Source organism: Erythrolamprus reginae, chromosome 4, assembly GCF_031021105.1.
Source record: "Erythrolamprus reginae isolate rEryReg1 chromosome 4, rEryReg1.hap1, whole genome shotgun sequence".
NCBI classification, from domain to species: Eukaryota; Metazoa; Chordata; class Lepidosauria; order Squamata; family Dipsadidae; genus Erythrolamprus; species Erythrolamprus reginae.
In genome coordinates, this window is record NC_091953.1 from 52734443 (window position 1) to 52751669 (window position 17227).

A 17227-nucleotide genomic window follows, 5' to 3' on the forward strand; every position below is an offset into this window, starting at 1 on the left:
TTATGTAATTAATAATATGAAAAGCAACTTGATTAACCAGTTGAAAGTAGCTGATAGGTGCAAAATTGTGGCTCCACATCACTCATATGGCTGGATATGGGTTTCTAAGAATCTTGTAGGATATTTATTTTTTAACTGTGGCATACCTATTTCACAACTCATACTCCCTATGTAGGGGTTTCCGTTTCAGAGACTTGCTCTGAAAGAGACTAGGAAGATGGGACCCAGAGAATAGCATTCTAAGAAGTAGGTCCTGGCTCTCCCTGGAAAAACTCGCCCTTTTCTACCTTCCTGGTGTTTCACACAATGGAGGAAAAAGAAAACTTGTTCAGGACAGTATTTCAATTTGTTGGAGAGAAGCAACATTTTATTAGTAATATTATTATGAAGTGGTCACCTGTAAGCCATATAGAATCACAGTTCAATAAAATATCAATAGAATACTCACAAAATCAAACCATTAAAATAAATAAATAATATGACCACTTCATAATAATATTAATAAAATGTTGCTTCTGTGCAACAAATTGAAATGCTGTCCCGGACAAGTTTTCTTTTTCCTCCATTCCCACTTACCACAATGGCAGATCTGTCTGGAGACACTGTCTAGTCACCAGCAATATTACATCAGTCTCATATGGACCACACCCTATGCTGGGTGGCTTCAAGCCCCCTTACATGGCAGACAGGTCACCTAAGAAAAGAGGTAAGTTCAATGCAAATATAAACTTCCGTAATCCACAGCTCTTTCACAGTTTGGGGAAACATTGATTGGCTGTCTGGCACTGATGGTACACAGGGAAACATGGGTTTAAGCATTTTTTAGCATGCTGCTTTTGGTATCAATTAGGGCATACAGCTATTCAACCCCCCCTCCCCGGGAATATGACTAGCAAAGGATGTTACGGTTATGGGGGCTTCTTGTATGGTTCGCTAATTATCCGTTTTACCGGGGACACATAAGCGAATCAACCCTTGGTTATTAGACATCACAGCAACATTGGGCTGGATCAGACAACAATTCTTAGAAACCCATATCCAGCCATATGAGTGATGTGGAGCCACAATTTTGCACCTATCACCTACTTTCAAAGGGGCGGCATATAAATCCAATAAATCTAATCTAATCTAATCTAATAGGGGTACACTCAGTGAATCACGCCAATGTCCCAGTGCAGGGCAGAGAGACAGACATGTTATCATTTGGCACAATGTCTGACACGCTCGGGTTAAGCGAGCATTGATATTGCTTACGTGGGAATAAAGTCAACATCTAATCAAAAAGCAAGGAAGGCTCAATTCAGCAGTGGGCTACTGCCCTGACAGGAGGGAATGCAGTGGCGTAGCAAAAATGGAGCTCCACCTCAAAGTACCCAATTTGCACTGAAAGATGTTTAAAGAAAATGCAGGGCATCCTGCATAAGCCACAGCCACAGTGTGGTAGTAAAAATTTTGGTAGCTCTTCACTGATTCAATTCAAATTTACACTAGCAGATGGCTGATGCTGCGGGGAGTAGACTCAGGATTACATTCAGTGGGCTTTGCTTCAGCACGCTCAATGCATTTAGCCCACCCCCCGCAGCAACAGACAGGGGTTCGTAGCAGGACAAATACAGGGAAGAAGGCTTTGGAATGCACCAACCCTGAGATGACCACAGTTCACAGGGCTCGCATACACTAATACAGTCACCAGGAGGGGGGGGGACTCCTGTTTCGAGCAGGCAGGCCATTCAAGAGGCAGGTGGCAGAGGCAAAAGACTGGGCCTACAGGGGAATGGTGCTAGGTTCCGAGGTAATGAGTCCTTGGAGAGGGGCAGCATACAAATCTAAATAATAATAATAATAATAATAATAATAATAATAATAATAATAATAATAATAATAATAATAATAGTTCTGTACTCAGCAGGAATTACAGAACCTAGGAGGATGATCTCTGAATGCAGCAGGTCCTCCTGTACAAGGGAACCGAGAATGCAAGGCCATGGCAGGTTTTTGGCGACATGGAGTTTGGGCATGGTGCAGACGGGGACTGGCGCACATGATACAATGGAGTACACAAAGCAGTGCAACCTTTAGGGGAGTGGTGTCACAAAGTCTACAGGTTTCACTACCCTGAAAACACCACAGCTCATTTACCAAGGGGTGAGCCTTCCCACATGCCTTGGGAGTGGCGGAGAGCAAGGGAAGGTCAAGTTCAAGGCCAAGGCCAAGAGGACTTTTCGCTTGCCCAAGAATGTTTGGAACAGATGTTCCACCCCTTTGGTTTCCCCTGCAGGTCCAGGTTTGAATTAATAAAATGACCCATAAATCCCAGATCCATGGTCCGTGTGCTTATTCTGCATATGTCACAACCATAAATTCCCCAATTTTGTTTTAGGCATGGTCTAACTATCTTTAAATCTAAAGATCTATAGATTTAGGTATTCCAAAACAAAAAATATCATAGATGTTTTAAAAGTTGTCTGTTAGCTGCCCAGAGTCCTTCGGGAGTTGGCCAGCATATAAATAAATAAATTTTCCCATTTTTATTTCTGACTACAGTGTTCCCTCGATTTTCGCGGGTTCAAACTTCACGAATAGCCTATACCACGGTTTTTAAAAAATATTAATTAAAAAATACTTCACGGGTTTTTTTCTATACCATGGTTTTTCCCGCCCGATGACGTCATATGTCATCGCCAAACTAATATTTTTTGCAAATAAATAACAAAACAATGCAATTATTGTTAATAAATAAATATGTTTATAAATATCAGGATCACTAAGTGTCTTATTCAATGGTGAGTAGCAGTAATAATGGTGAGTAAATGGTTAAGGGAATGGAAAATGGTAATTTAGGGGTTTAAAGTGATAAGGGATGGTTTGTGATACTGTCCATAGCCAAAAATGGTGTATTTACTTCCGCATCTCTACTTCGTGGAAATTCAACTTTCGCGGGCGGTCTCGGAAAGCATCCCCCGCAAAAATTGAGGGAACACTGTACTCTTATGTGATGATTTGCCCTGAATGCAGTGACTATTACACGGAATCATAGTTCTGTCAATATAATTCTTATCTGTCCAATCATTTACAGTTTCCTTTTTGTACATACAAAAAAAAAGCAAAATAATTTCTGGTCCATAAAGTGCCATATTACTTGTTTATTAAGTTACAGGTGTCACCATTTTCACTAATATATTTGTGTATTTTATTGTATTTTTAGTCAACATAAATATTAATGTAAGCCATTTGATACATTTGTAATGAAAAAGACAGTATAAAGTTATCACTAATGAAATAAATAAATCCCCAATTTTCAGTAGGTTAATACCTTGATGTAGTCCAAACTTCTTACAAAATTATAATCAACCTTTAGAGATCTCTAGAAATCTCTTTACCAGCCTGGATGGTAAAGATAGCAGCAGATAGGGAGAAAATTGGATGTGGAAAGGAAGTGAAGAGCAAGAAAGCAGATTTAATATAGTCTCAAAGTCTGCATGTTGCCACATCATTAAAAGAGGATATTGAAGACTGAAAGCTTAATTGGATTAGGCCCTCTTAGATGTTACACAGTTTTCATATTATAGCTAGGATGGATTGGGGAGGGAGGGGGAAATGCAGTGACCAATCTTACATTTTTTAGAAATATAAAATCAACCTTACCCATATGACCCTAGCTCTAAGAAAACACACCAAAAATAGGGAAACCAACGCGTACAATTTTTTCATGAACAAAATTGCAGATTAATTTGGGTGGTGCACTAAATAAAAAAAAACTAATTAGAAATAATATGGGATTGTAAATATTCCAGTGTTTGGAAGGAGTGTAACTGTCAAAATAGTCCATTTTCATTACCAGAAAAACACTTCTTGATCCTGCAGGAAGAATACTGTTTTCAGGAACTGTAAATATTTATATTCAGCTTTGCATTTGTAGGATCAGAAAATAAAATAACCCAATAATAAGCAGATAATTGAACTGCCCAGATTCATTGCAAAGAGAAACACTTATCTCTCAATTGCCAACTTGCCAAAATAGAAACAAAAATTAGATTCAACATCAGTTGTTAAGAAAGATAGTCCAAATATTTTTATATTGAATCTAAAATGGTATCTTAGAAATGTCTTTGATTTTCCCCAGTTACCGTCATGCTGCTCTGCTTATGAAAGCCAGAAGACTCTATGGAGACTGCAAAAGAATAATTAAGATGCTCAAAACTGCTATTTATGCTATGAAATATTTACCCAACCAATATTTATATTTCTGACTGCTAGGTATAATTTCAAAAAAGTATTCACAATAAAAATTAACTGCCCTTCCTTGTACTATTATCCCAAATGATTCTCCTGGCACTTTATCTGTTATGAAATTAATACAGAAAATACTCGGAATTATCCTGAGTATAAACTCACTTGGTTTTCTAATTGTACTCTGAATTGTACCTTTCTGAAATAAATTGAGTTGAAGCACTCGAGGTCCAATAAACGTTTTTTATTATCTTCACAACAAGGGTCGCTGCATTGTAAGCCAAGTACTCATTAGTGCAGGATGAATAAAAACGGCTCCGCATTTCCCCTTTTATATTGTTTCTTTTTCACGCTTAAAGAAACTGACACTCAAACAAATCTCCCGCTCAAACCAGCAACCAATCAAACGCAACGTTTAAATTTAAACTATTTACAACAAGTAATGAATATTCAACACTTTTTCTGACAATACTTTTGTGGTTCACACAAAAACAATAGCCAAGAAGATTTTATTCTTTAGTATTGTTAGACATGATAGAGTATATGTGTTCTGGTTTGTTTCTTGTCTCAAGGTATCAGTGAATAGGCAGAAAGGTGAGGTTTTAATTTAAAACAGGTTTGTAGAGTTTAGTTCTGTAGCTATTGGTTTCCATTTTTCCACATCCCAAGCATATTGTAAGAAGTATTAGAAACTAACCTAATTTTAATAGTTTGCTTCATATGCCTCATTGATGCAGATGTCTTCCAGCAGACATGTGAAACTTTCCTTGTAAATTTGGTGATACTTCCATTAATTTTTCTGATTTTTTACTAGTAATGAGAGAAACTTGCATTGTTGTTGAAATGGTTGCTGAGTAGCATATCTTCTTTCACTTATTCCAGTTGTTCCTTGGTTTGTTGAGGCTCTTTGGGACAAGAGATAACAGGAGAGACATCTAGCACACTGTCGGGGAAGACAAAATGCAAACCCAATTTTAAAAAGCTATGTACATACACTTGGCAGTAAATTAAAGTGGATCTATTTGTCTTTTGTTGTTGGGCCATCAGCCAGCAACTTTGTTTAGTGTACTATCTTTCTGTCTTAAGGAAATTGAACAGGGAGATCTTTCACCTATCACTGTGACTATTTTTCTCAGCACTTTGCTGCCAAAGTTGTTTATCATAGTTCTCATGGATGGGATGTAGGGGGTGGCAGAGGCAACATCTTGACATATTATCATCTGGGATTCTCTTTAGCCTGTAGACTTTGAGGAAGTAGATAGGAGATAATAAATAAATAAATAAATAAATAATAAATATTAAACCATTGTCTAATCTCAAAAACTGGGGTTGGCATGGTGTGTTGAAGCCAAGAGATTGTCATTGTCCCTTTGCGTGAGGAGGTGATGCCAGTAGTCTTGAATCTGTGGTCTAGCCCCTTCTATAAAGGCTCTTCTTGAATCCAATCATATTTGACATCTATAACCCTTAAGGTCCTCATTTCCAATCTGACTTTAGAGTCTAATAAGGAAATATATAATGTATGTTATTTCATTAGAAGAAAATTTAGCTCTTTAATCTGGATTAATTTGTCTACCTTCTGTGACTTACACATTGATTTATCATATTAAAGAGTCATAATTTTCACCTAATTCTATTATTTGATTTAGGCACATCGCTGATAGTTCTGATGGATTCACAATGTGATAATTTACAATCTGACAATTCTGAACCAGACATAAAGTCCTTTTGTGTCTAATCATATTTGGCCAAAAAAGCTGTTCTGTTCTGTTCCGTTCTATTCCATTCCGCTCCATTCCATTCCATTCCATTGTCAAGAAAAGCTTTTCTCATGGTTTGGTTACAGGGTAGCCAGCTGTGTAAACCATATCATTATATGATTTATTTAACTAAAATTGAAAACACAGACACACAATTATGCAATATGTAAGTCTTCATTTCCAATTGTTTGGTTGAGCAGCCACGAGGAGACTTCTGCTTCTCTCTTTTTGACTATGCTATCATTAAGATATTTTGAAAATATCCATTTCTTGATTTTATATCAAACACAATTTACTATTATATACTTAAACTATAACTCAATGAAACTATTGTAATAAACCATATTTAATCTTACTTGGTTCAATAAATAGTAGTCTAAATAATTGTTTGCATATGGTTTCCTTGGGAACTCTTTGTTTTTCACTAACAAGCTAAGGCGCAATGACCATACATAAATTATAAGTATATAATATTGTCACAACTGATCAATTGGTAATTATTAGAGTTTGCAGCAAGCAACAGATTCATTAGGGCACTAGAATACATGAACTTTTAATAAGTGGTCGATCAAGTTTATACTGAAATAGGTGTTAAAAATCCTGATTGTCCAACTTGGATATGGAGGAGATATTAAAAGAAATGAATTGCAGAAGGTACAGAGAGGACATTTTTATTTACTACCGCTTTTAAACCCTTTAGTAGTACAAGTTAATTTCATATTCAACAATTGCTATGTGCACAGCCATTCCAACTATCAGTGCCTGGATCTTCTCCAGCCAATAATTTTACTATCTACATTTCCCTCGAGCCTAGTGCCAGTCATGAATCTGATGAAGTGGATTACTGTTATGTCAGCACATATTCCAATACATTTGTGTCAGTTTATGCTAGCTTAGTATTTTATAACTGGCCTTTTAGCTCTAATACTTCTAGTGTAGTTTCCGTTCCCCCCACTCCCAGTTCCAATGTGATTAGATGTTGATCTTCCCCAGATCTTAGATCTTTGAATTGTTGAAATTGGAAGCTGATCCTGTGGAAATTATCTAAACATTTTGCACATAAGCTTTTTCTTTTTGCACATATCCTCAAATAACCTTTGCTTTATTCATGCATTCTTAAAGCTTGTCCAATGTGTATGAAAACCATTGGAATAGAATATATATAAAAAGGTAAGGTAGAAGGCAAAGATTAAAAGCACATTGTACAGCCATAGAGGCTATAGTGTACACAACCAAAAGGCCTGTATATAGTGTATAGTATAGTATATATACTGTATATTTATACAAGTACTGTATGTTTATAACAATAAAAGTATTAAAAGCTTATATCAGTTTAGGAGCAAGTGTAATCAATGTTCCCTCTAATTTTTTTTCAATGTGGGCGGAAAAGTATAGTGTCTGAGTCACACATTTTCATGCCTGAGCACCTGATTTATTTTCACAGATGTCACCCAAGACAACTTGTTGCGTAATTATTTGGGGCTCGGTGCTGGGCCAGAATAAGGTCCCTTCCCACTGTGTTATTTTGTTATTCTGGTTGCCTAATTATTGACATCACTAGCATACGAAGATTCCAACTGAGATTAGCATGATCAATATTTTAAAGAACAGAAAACTACAAATAGGCAAACTTAGATCAGCTGATGTGCAAGGGAAGAAACCATGATAAGCTTGTTTATATCTTATTAGTTAACCAAACTAATTTATGATTGGAAATAATAGATTTAAAATATATATATGCTCCCAACTAGTATATTATGTTCACAGAAGGCTTCATTTTAATGGAAGGCTACGATTCTTTGAATGTTTCTTTGGATATAAATGCCAACTAGCAGTGGAATATACTAATTTCATCTTTTGCGACCAATGATTCTTTCCAAGGCTCTTGGATAGGGAAGGTTACTCTGTATTACTTGAACTTTAAGGACATATATACAATTATTCTTATAACTACTGCTAAAAGTGCTCTTCTGGAATTAATGGATATGGTTATTCATGGATATGTTGTGGTCAACAAATTGAGCCAGTTCATATAATTCTGAAAAATGCAGTTTAAGAGCCTTTTGACTCTGGTAGCTTATCTATTTTTAGATCCATTAAATGTGAATGTGAAAGAATATAGACTGTGTCATTCCACATATTGAGATTTGTAGATATGTATATCAATAATATACATATACATAAATTTTTAAATCAATCATAAGCCAGTATCCTATTTTGCACCACTTTTTCACTCCTTTTCATCAGTCTGTCTTTTGCACTCCCTACCTCTACCTTTCTCTCCTCTTCCTGCTTATACAGCTCTATTAGGTATTGTATGACATAATTTCTTATAGACATAATTACTCAATTAAGCCAATCTTTTTTTGGATAATATTTTTCCCAATACATTTGGCTATGTTTGGCTTTTCTCAATCACTGAAACCACAAATATATGTACTTAGTTATGTCTCCCCTGCCTTATGTGTTAACCAAAATGGCAAATAGAAAGATAAAAATCATACTTAATATTCAGTTAACCTATACTAATTTTCTTGGTGGTCTGATTTAACTGTAACATCAAAACCAGCCCTTTCTCTGCTGTATACAAGCATTCAACACAAATAAAAATAAAAATACTTAGACATAATAGTGAAACATTATTTTCACAATAATGTTTCACAATGATTCCTTTTAACAAATCGATAATGTTATCTTACATTTCCAAGCATATATACACTTACAAATAAAATAGGTAGTTCACAATCACTGCTAATTAGTGAAATATACTGTTGTCTTAGAAAAAAATAGCTCACTTGAGCCTAACTTTAGAGTAGGATCTGAAATTATAGGATTTCCTTCCATATTTTTAATGCTTTGGTTTCATTAGCATTGAAATAGTTCTGTAAAAAATGCTTTCATTCTGCTTATTGCAATTAAATATTGACAAGTCCCACAGGATTTTCAGCCGTTAACAGGATTGAACAGTCATAAAACAACCATGGTAAATAACAAAACGTTAAACAGACAATGAAAGACTCACAGTAAAACCATTAAGATAGCCCCAGGGATGGATTGCTACTGATGCAGTAAGAGACTGCGCACTAGTAGTGGCCGCCAGATTGCGCAATTTGCATGTGAGTGTTCCAGTGCCAGTCCTTTGGTTGTCACCATCTTTTCCTTATATTTTTTATCTTTTGCTTCCTGTGCATGCACAGAAGTAAAATCTTACATGTGCAGAAGCAAAAAAATGGCCGGTATATATTTTCAGTATATTTTTGCTTCCTGTGCATGCTCGGAAGCAAACCCACACTGGGGCCATACACAGCATGCAAGTGTAGCCTGCACATGCATGCAAGACTCTCATGCTGCATGCACAGCGCATCAGGAGTAGGAGGTAGGACCAATCCACCACTGGGTAGCCCTACAATGTTATAACAAGCAATCTAACACAAAGTCATAATCTAACAATATATGCATGGGTGTGAAAAAGCTGGCATCTTTCTTTAATCTCTAAGTCTTTAGATGGAGCAGTTGTGCACATAATTGCTTAAATTGTACTCTTAGCACTATGTAGATTAATCCAATTAAAGCTGTTTGAGCTGCACACTATACAGTCAGAACCTGACTTTTATCAATGTGCTGTATTTCCCCTCTCACTGCTGTTTATTGGTTTCTCCAGATCAGTAGAAATTGACAGAAGAAGTCTAGAATAAACTTCTCATGCTTACTAATTACTTTATAAAACTTGGCAGTAAAGGCTACTAGATTTGTTTAGCTCAGTCATTTTATTTGGTGGCAACCAGCTTTCACTTGTCCTGAGAAAGCACAAAATAGGCATATATAACTTTTAGCAATAACTAGCAAAGAGGAAGAATTCAGTGTATTTAACTTTTATGGAATTCGTTCTTTGCGGGGATATTCTGTTCCTAGTTCCCACAAATCACCTTCTTGGCATTTATTTATTTTTCTAGATAAATAAAAATATTTTTAAATATTCTCTTCTGTATTTCCTAAGACTTACAATTCATATAATAAAATTATAATTGCAATAAACATAATTAACAAAGTATAATAAAAAAATTAATTTAAAATTTTAAAAATTTAAAATTATTTAAAATGGTGTAGTAAAAATGATGTGTAAGTAATAAGATACGTAGGAACCGCTAATTTAAAAATTTGTACAAAATGATTTATAGATAGTATATATCTCTGTCAATAATTACTGGTATGGATAAATAATATAATACATGTTGAAGATGCATAATAAAGAGCAAAGAATATTTTGTCATGAGGTGGTTTTGCAAAAAAAATCAATATAATAGAAATACATCAAAATATTTACAAAGTTTTAAAAATAAGACTTGAACAGAAATCATATTCTTATTAACAATAATTCTACATATTATAAAGGCAAAACATAATCAGTTGCTAAAAGATATGGTGACAGGAGCAATAATATATTTGACACAATACTGAAAAATAAAGTTTTGCTAACTGTATGAATTGGGAGATCAAAATTGGGAAAGACCTGGACTTTGAGATTTAGCTAGTCCCAGTACTGCAGTTTTCTAGACAAAGAGCACTGATGTTGTCCCCAGAATCCAGCTTATTCCTACCACAGTTGGGACCACCTTTGCCTTTACTTTTCACATTCTACTTCAGGGCTTTCTCCAGCTCTTCATTCTCCTACTTAATTCCAGATCCCTGCATAAATGGATAGTTGCATCCCTGTCAAACTGGCAACAAGTAGTCAAAATAGAGAGGGCCCTATCAAATCATGCACCTGTTCACAACAGTGTCCCTCAAGGAAGTGTTTTAGGATCCACACTCTTTATACTTTACATAAATGACCTTTGCAATCATATTATAAGCAATTGTGTTCTCTTCGTTGATGACACCACCAACAATGCTGCTGCCCTACAAAGAGACCTTGACTATATGTCACAATGGTCAAACAATTGGCAACTTCCTATATCATCCAACAAATACTCTCTCTTACATATTGGCAAAAAAACCCAAAAAACAGGACCTCAAATACCAGCTAGGCGAATATAACTCTCATTCTGTCAAGGACATTCAAATGATCTAAGTTCCAGAGCTCACTGTAACAGCATTGCCAAAAAGGCATTAAGAGTTGTTAACCTAATCTGGCGTATCTTCTTTTCAAGTAATATTGAATTGCAAACTGGGGAATACAAAATCTTTGCCAGACCAATTGTTGAATATACATCTGCCTGGAACCCACACTGTATATTGGGCATTAATACAATTGAGCAAGTCTAGAGGTATTTTGTAAGAAGAGTACTCCACTCCTCTGCTCACAACAGAATATCTTATGCTACCAAACTTGAAATTTTAAACATGCTTGACAAATGAAATACATAAATAAAATAAAATAATATTGCTGTCAATTGACCCTGTTAACTTATTACTATCATTATTTTCTAGTCCTTGTCTAGTATTCTGATGATTGATTGATTGATTGGTCAGTACCTGCTTCTATTCATGACATGGAATGAGAGGGAATATATATACCAGAGCCTGAAGAAAGAACTAGAGAGGATTGTAACCTTGCACCCAGAAGAAAACAAGAAGTTAGTGCATCTTGTGCAACAGAGATGATATATGTGTAAACCTAGAGACATTGCATATAGCCCTGCATTCTAAACCAATTGCCTTTCTTTAAAGGCAACATCTTATAATTTTTTTTGCAGTAATCCAAATTAGAAGTGATCAAGGCATGAATAACTATGAGCAAGGCCTCCCGGTTCTGGAAGGTGCAATTGGCACACCAGATAAATCTGTGCAAGGGCCCCATTACCCCAAAATTACCGGAACTGGAGCCATGGGTCCAGGGGGACTCACAAATTGTGCACCAGCTCAATCCAGATTCAATAAAGGAATATCATCTGGACCTGGAGAGCCAAAACACAAAGCTACTCCATTTTATAGGAGTCTTTATGTAATGAGTCAGAACAGGTGCTAATTACAATTCTAAATAAAGTTTGGGAACAACACAGGAAATTTTATTGTTCTCCCATGTTCTTGATATGAAAAATATAGTTAAGAGCAAGCAAAAGTGCACTAGAGTGCCTTCTGTCCCCTGTCCTATTGCTCTCCAATATCTCCTATACCTTTCTCCTATTCCTATATCTCTTCTTCTATTCTTTCATTGATATGTTTTATTCCTATATCTTCTCTTCTATTCTTTCTTAGATATATTGTACTATGAGTATATCCTCTATAACCTTCATTATGTATTTTACTATGTGTATACCCACTAAAACCCTCATTGTGTATTGGACAAAATCAATAAATAAAATAAAATAAATAAAAGGGTAAGATTAGAAAAAGCTAATTGTCAATAGTCATGCCTAATCTGGGTGTGGAAAGCAAAATCAACACCTTTCTGCTGTTAACACACCGATAAATATATCTTACCTTTCTTTTCATAGATTACTTTTAAATCAAATAACTTCTCAAGCTTGTTTTCATTCAAAAAAAAATGTCTATGTTTAACAAGATTCTTGACAAATGTATATTTTATTTTATGTACGCTGAGAGCATATGCACCAAGACAAATTCCTTGTGTGTCCAATCACACTTGGCCAATACAAATTCTATTCTATTCTATTCTATTTGTTAGTTTCAGCAGCTTTATTTTGTTTCTGGATTACCTTCAGAAATAATGCAAATAGTATCCTAACTCTTGTCACAAGCTAGCTAATAAAAATCAAATTCAGCTGAGCTGTTCCATCTCTAGTCTATCTATCAAACTCTATGATATGTTCCAATACACCATCTAGTTAAATAAATAGACCACTCTAGGGCAATTCTTTTCCAGGGCCAAGTAAATTTCCCCCATTTATTGTAGTAGTTTTTAGGACTCCTACAAACGTAAACTTACTATATGGATTGAAAATATCTCAAAGTGCAGGGAATAGAATTTATGTCAGAATATAAGCCCATAGTGATTTTGCATCTCAGGTCTAAAGGTACATGTAAGATGAGCACTTACCTACCATCAAGAAAGTAAATAATTTATTTGCTACATAATAATTTATCTACATTCTGTCCATCAAAAAAGTTTAATAAGGGAACTAAACAGCTGGATTAGAAACTAATGTAATAATCAGTATTTGGAGCTGGCAGAAATTTCTTTAAATTTCTGATAGCAACAATAAAGTAACATATTTCACGCCAGTAAAACTAGCACACTTCCAGAGGAAAGGGAAAGGAAATTGCTGGCATGTTTACCAAATAAAAGGAGTTTTTATGCATATGCTCTGGGAATGTGTTGAAGTTCAAAAATTTTGGAAGAAAGTACAGAATGAAATAAATAATATGCTAAACATTAATTGGATAATTACAAAAGAATTAGCAATATTAGTTAAATATGGGGAATTACGAGAATTTAAAGAAATCAAAACAGCAGCTTTGGAAAGCGCTCAAGCAGTAGTGGTATTAGGGTGGAAAGATAGTAATAAATGGACAATCCAGAATTGGTACTGGTACATGGTGGACCACATTCACTTCAAAATTATGGAAATAAGATTAAATAACTTTGATGAAAATAAATTGGAGAAGCTGATGGCACGATGGAATAAGGTGAAAAATTATATCTTAAGTAGAATTTATGACGACAATGTGAAAAATAAATTCCAATCACTTTTTGTATGTAAAGAAATGTAAACCGGAGCTAAAGAAGAAATTGAAACTTATTGTAAATAATATAACCCCCTAAATGATGGTGGGGTTTTTTTTTGGTGTTGGGCACGTTTTCTTTTATGTATTTTTTGTTTCTTGTTAATTTAGTAAATAAACCAATAAATTATTTTTTTTAAAAAAAATACTGTATCTGATTTTTATTGTTTTTTGCATATTCACATAATTGGTCGGTAAGCTGTGGATTCTGTATGACACATACCATATTTTTCGCTCTATAAGACGCACCTGCTGATAAGACGCACCTAGATTTTAGAGGAGGAAAATAGAATAAAAATATTTTGAGCCAAAAAGTGGGCTAAAATATTTATTACAATAACAGCGCATTTGAAAAATGCTTTCCCAGGCAGCCGGCTTGCTGGCCGGGAAAGCAAGCGATCTGGGACTGTGTGGCTTTGCGCCGTGAGGACAACAACGGCGCCCCACCACCGGTTCCTACAGACGCGCTGCCTTGCGCCTCGTTTCCTCTTCCCGCCGCCGCATTCGGAGCCCGAGAGGGGGAAAGAGAAGAATGGAGAGAGAGCCGCGCGCCGGAGGCGGACGCCGCTGCCGCCTCAACAGCAGCCACGGGAGGGGAGTCGCTGGAGCTGCCCCCGGACTTTCCACAAGCCCAATGCCGCCAGCCCACATGCCCGCCTCTCCCCGCGGCGACGGCGGCGGTAGTGCTGCCCAGCGCTCCGGTGTTGTCCGGGCTTCTCACTGCCGCCTCAACAGCAGCCACGGGAGGGGAGTTGCTGGAGCTGCCCCCGGACTTTCCACAAGCCCAATGCCGCCAGCCCACATGCCCGCCTCTCCCCGCGGCGGCGGTAGTGCTGCCCAGCGCTCCGGCGTTGTCCGGGCTTCTCACTGCCGCCTCAACAGCAGCCATGGGAGGGGAGTCGCTGGAGCTGCCCCCGGACTTTCCACCAAGCCCAATGCCGCCAGCTCACATGTCCGCCTCTCCCCACGGCGGCGGCGGCGGCGGTAGTGCTGCCCAGCGCTCCGGCGTTGTCCGGGCTTCTCCCGCCACACGCAGCCCAGCAGCTCGCTCCGGCTGGCGGCGGAGGAGGAAGGCGAATGCGGCTTGGAAGCTGGCTGCTGGGATATCGCCGCCCCCCCTCTACTCCAGCGCCTCCCCCCCTCCCTGCCTGCATCTTCGCTCCATAAGATGGGGCTGATTTTTCATCCTACTTTGGGAGGAAAAAAACTGCATCTTATGGAGCAAAAATATGGTAATTTTTTTTATAAGTAAGCTTTTACAAACATTGCAAAGCTTACATACTGTATAAATTCTGGTAAGACTATAGTACTACATCAGGACAATAAATACATGGACAACTGGTAGATAGCAAAAGAGAAGTAGATTTTTCTTTATTCAGTTATTAAGGTTTTATTTTATTACATACAATACAAATAAAATAAGAAATAATAGGAAATTAAGGGAAGGAAGGGGAACAGGGGAAAGGGGTGTGAAATACAAGGGGAAAAATAAATATGAAAGAAAAAGGGCATTGACTTCTGACTCTTTTTAGGACAGTACAAGATAAAAACACTCCAACCATATGCTTTAGTATTGGTAGTGCACAATACATAATTAGCAGCGTAGGAGATAGTACTATATAGTACTATACTATACTGTACTATATATGCACTCAGATAAGGTAGTGGTTTTGAGAATTTGCCAGAGTTTGTCTGTAGCAAATATGATTTTTTAAAGTGACTAATGATACAATGATAACCCAACGATCAGTTGCAACATTGGTGATGGAAAATTCATTAATATCTTAATTAATGATACTTAGAAAATCACATATGATTTCAATGTAAAGCATTACTTTTCTGTTTGCAATTGAAGGTTTAAACATTTTTGTGTGACATTTAAAGAGCATGAAATTCACAATACTATGTTTAAAATTACAACTTTAGGTATTAATGTCAATTAGATCTAATTTATAAACAATTACTCGCCCTCTCTGTATTATCTTTCCAATTAGAAACAGTTAGAATTCAATCCATTATCAACTTTTCTGCCAATCTTGTAACACTGAGAAGGAGAACCAAAAAATCTTTCCCATGCCCTGAACTGCAGCTCCAGAATAAACAAATTCCCTTCCTTCAACAAAACTGAAATAAAATAAAATATAACATGCACAGGTGCACACCAGCCGTCCTTAATGCAAAATAAATGAATAAAAGTTTTTTAAAAAAATTGTGGGAAGGTTGAAGCCATCTTTTCCCTTGAAAGGATTGCTAGGGCAGCCGAAGCTCATGGTGGAAATGGCATAAAGTTTGAGTTCCTCTAATTAAGTAAGCATTCATTGCCTCAGAGCATTTAAAAGAATTTAAAAGAAAACTTAATTTTCCTGCAATTTCAAATAGATTGCAACTGAACCAAAAATAAATCAGCCTATTTATCCAGCACAGCCAATGTCATAGGGTCACAGAAGACTTGTTCCAAACAAATGAGAGACCTTATGTGGAACATTAAGTATCCAGATTTAGCTTATTTTTTTTTACAATATAAAGCATTTTTAATTTTTTCTTTACAAATAAATAAGTTGATATGAGACAGCAGGCTGTCCGGAAAATGGCAAGCATGCTTATTGCTTTAATCCTTTCTCCTTAAGCACAGCCAGATCCGGGACATTAGCTCTAAAATCTAGCAGCCTAAAACAGACAACTTTCTCTAATAGTACTCACAGAATAGGAGTACTAGGAGTAGGAGTACTAGGATTCACAAGAAATAGCTGGATTAGCAGATAGAATAACAGTAGTGGGGAAAGGTGGAATAGTTGTCAGTAGTGAGTAATAACTTGTGAATTCTTATGTCCATGTGTTATCGAGGAACCTGTGTTTGTGTTTCAATGCACTGAACTGGGTATACTTAAAAGACTCAGTGTCACTTGGACATAATGAAGAGCATTCATATCATAGGATTGTCATATGATTGAATTATTTTATTCAAGAGACAGGAGCAGTAAGAAGAGAAACTACAGATGCTTTAATTTTAGGATAGTGCTTGTAGTCATTGAATTGGCTAGAACATTGCCTTAGAATTAAAGTGGAACAGCTGCACATATTTTATCTTACTTCTCCCATAGCCTCATTGTCAGCATATCCTAGACAAATATATAAGATACCTACAAAAGAGGTATCTAGATGAGATGTGCCCAATGGGGTGGGGAAAAGGGCAATAACTAAATTTTGTCTTAAAGTATTTAGCACATCAAGTACTGGGTTACACTAAAAGAAAAGCAAAAGTTATTTTATATTTATATTTTAGTTTTATTTGCTCCATGATTTGAATGGTTTTCCCTTCTTTTCATATTAAAAATAGCAATTTAGAAGGCTCCTTATTATAACCATAATAATTTGAGAAGAAGCTCTTATTACTTAAGAAAAGTGACACAGTAATAAACATTAATCTTTTTATATCTGTACCACAAATAGGATGTCAGCAAGTTTTCCTAACAAAATAATTGAGAAGTATTTTTATATAAAAGCCTATGTTTTGCCAAGTTGGTTTTAGGCTATTAGCCATGAACTAACAA

At 36.3% G+C, this 17227-nt stretch overlaps 1 long non-coding RNA gene across 2 annotated transcripts in view; it reads right to left on the reverse strand.

Moving 5' to 3' along the window:
- Positions 1-4486: 4486 nt before the first annotated feature.
- LOC139166558 (uncharacterized) overlaps positions 4487-17227 on the reverse strand; it is a 189056-nt gene continuing 176315 nt past the window's right edge. For both annotated transcript variants that reach the window (XR_011558978.1, XR_011558977.1), the window contains one exon: positions 4487-5173. This is a non-coding gene — a long non-coding RNA (uncharacterized lncRNA). The remainder of the gene's footprint in view (positions 5174-17227) is intronic.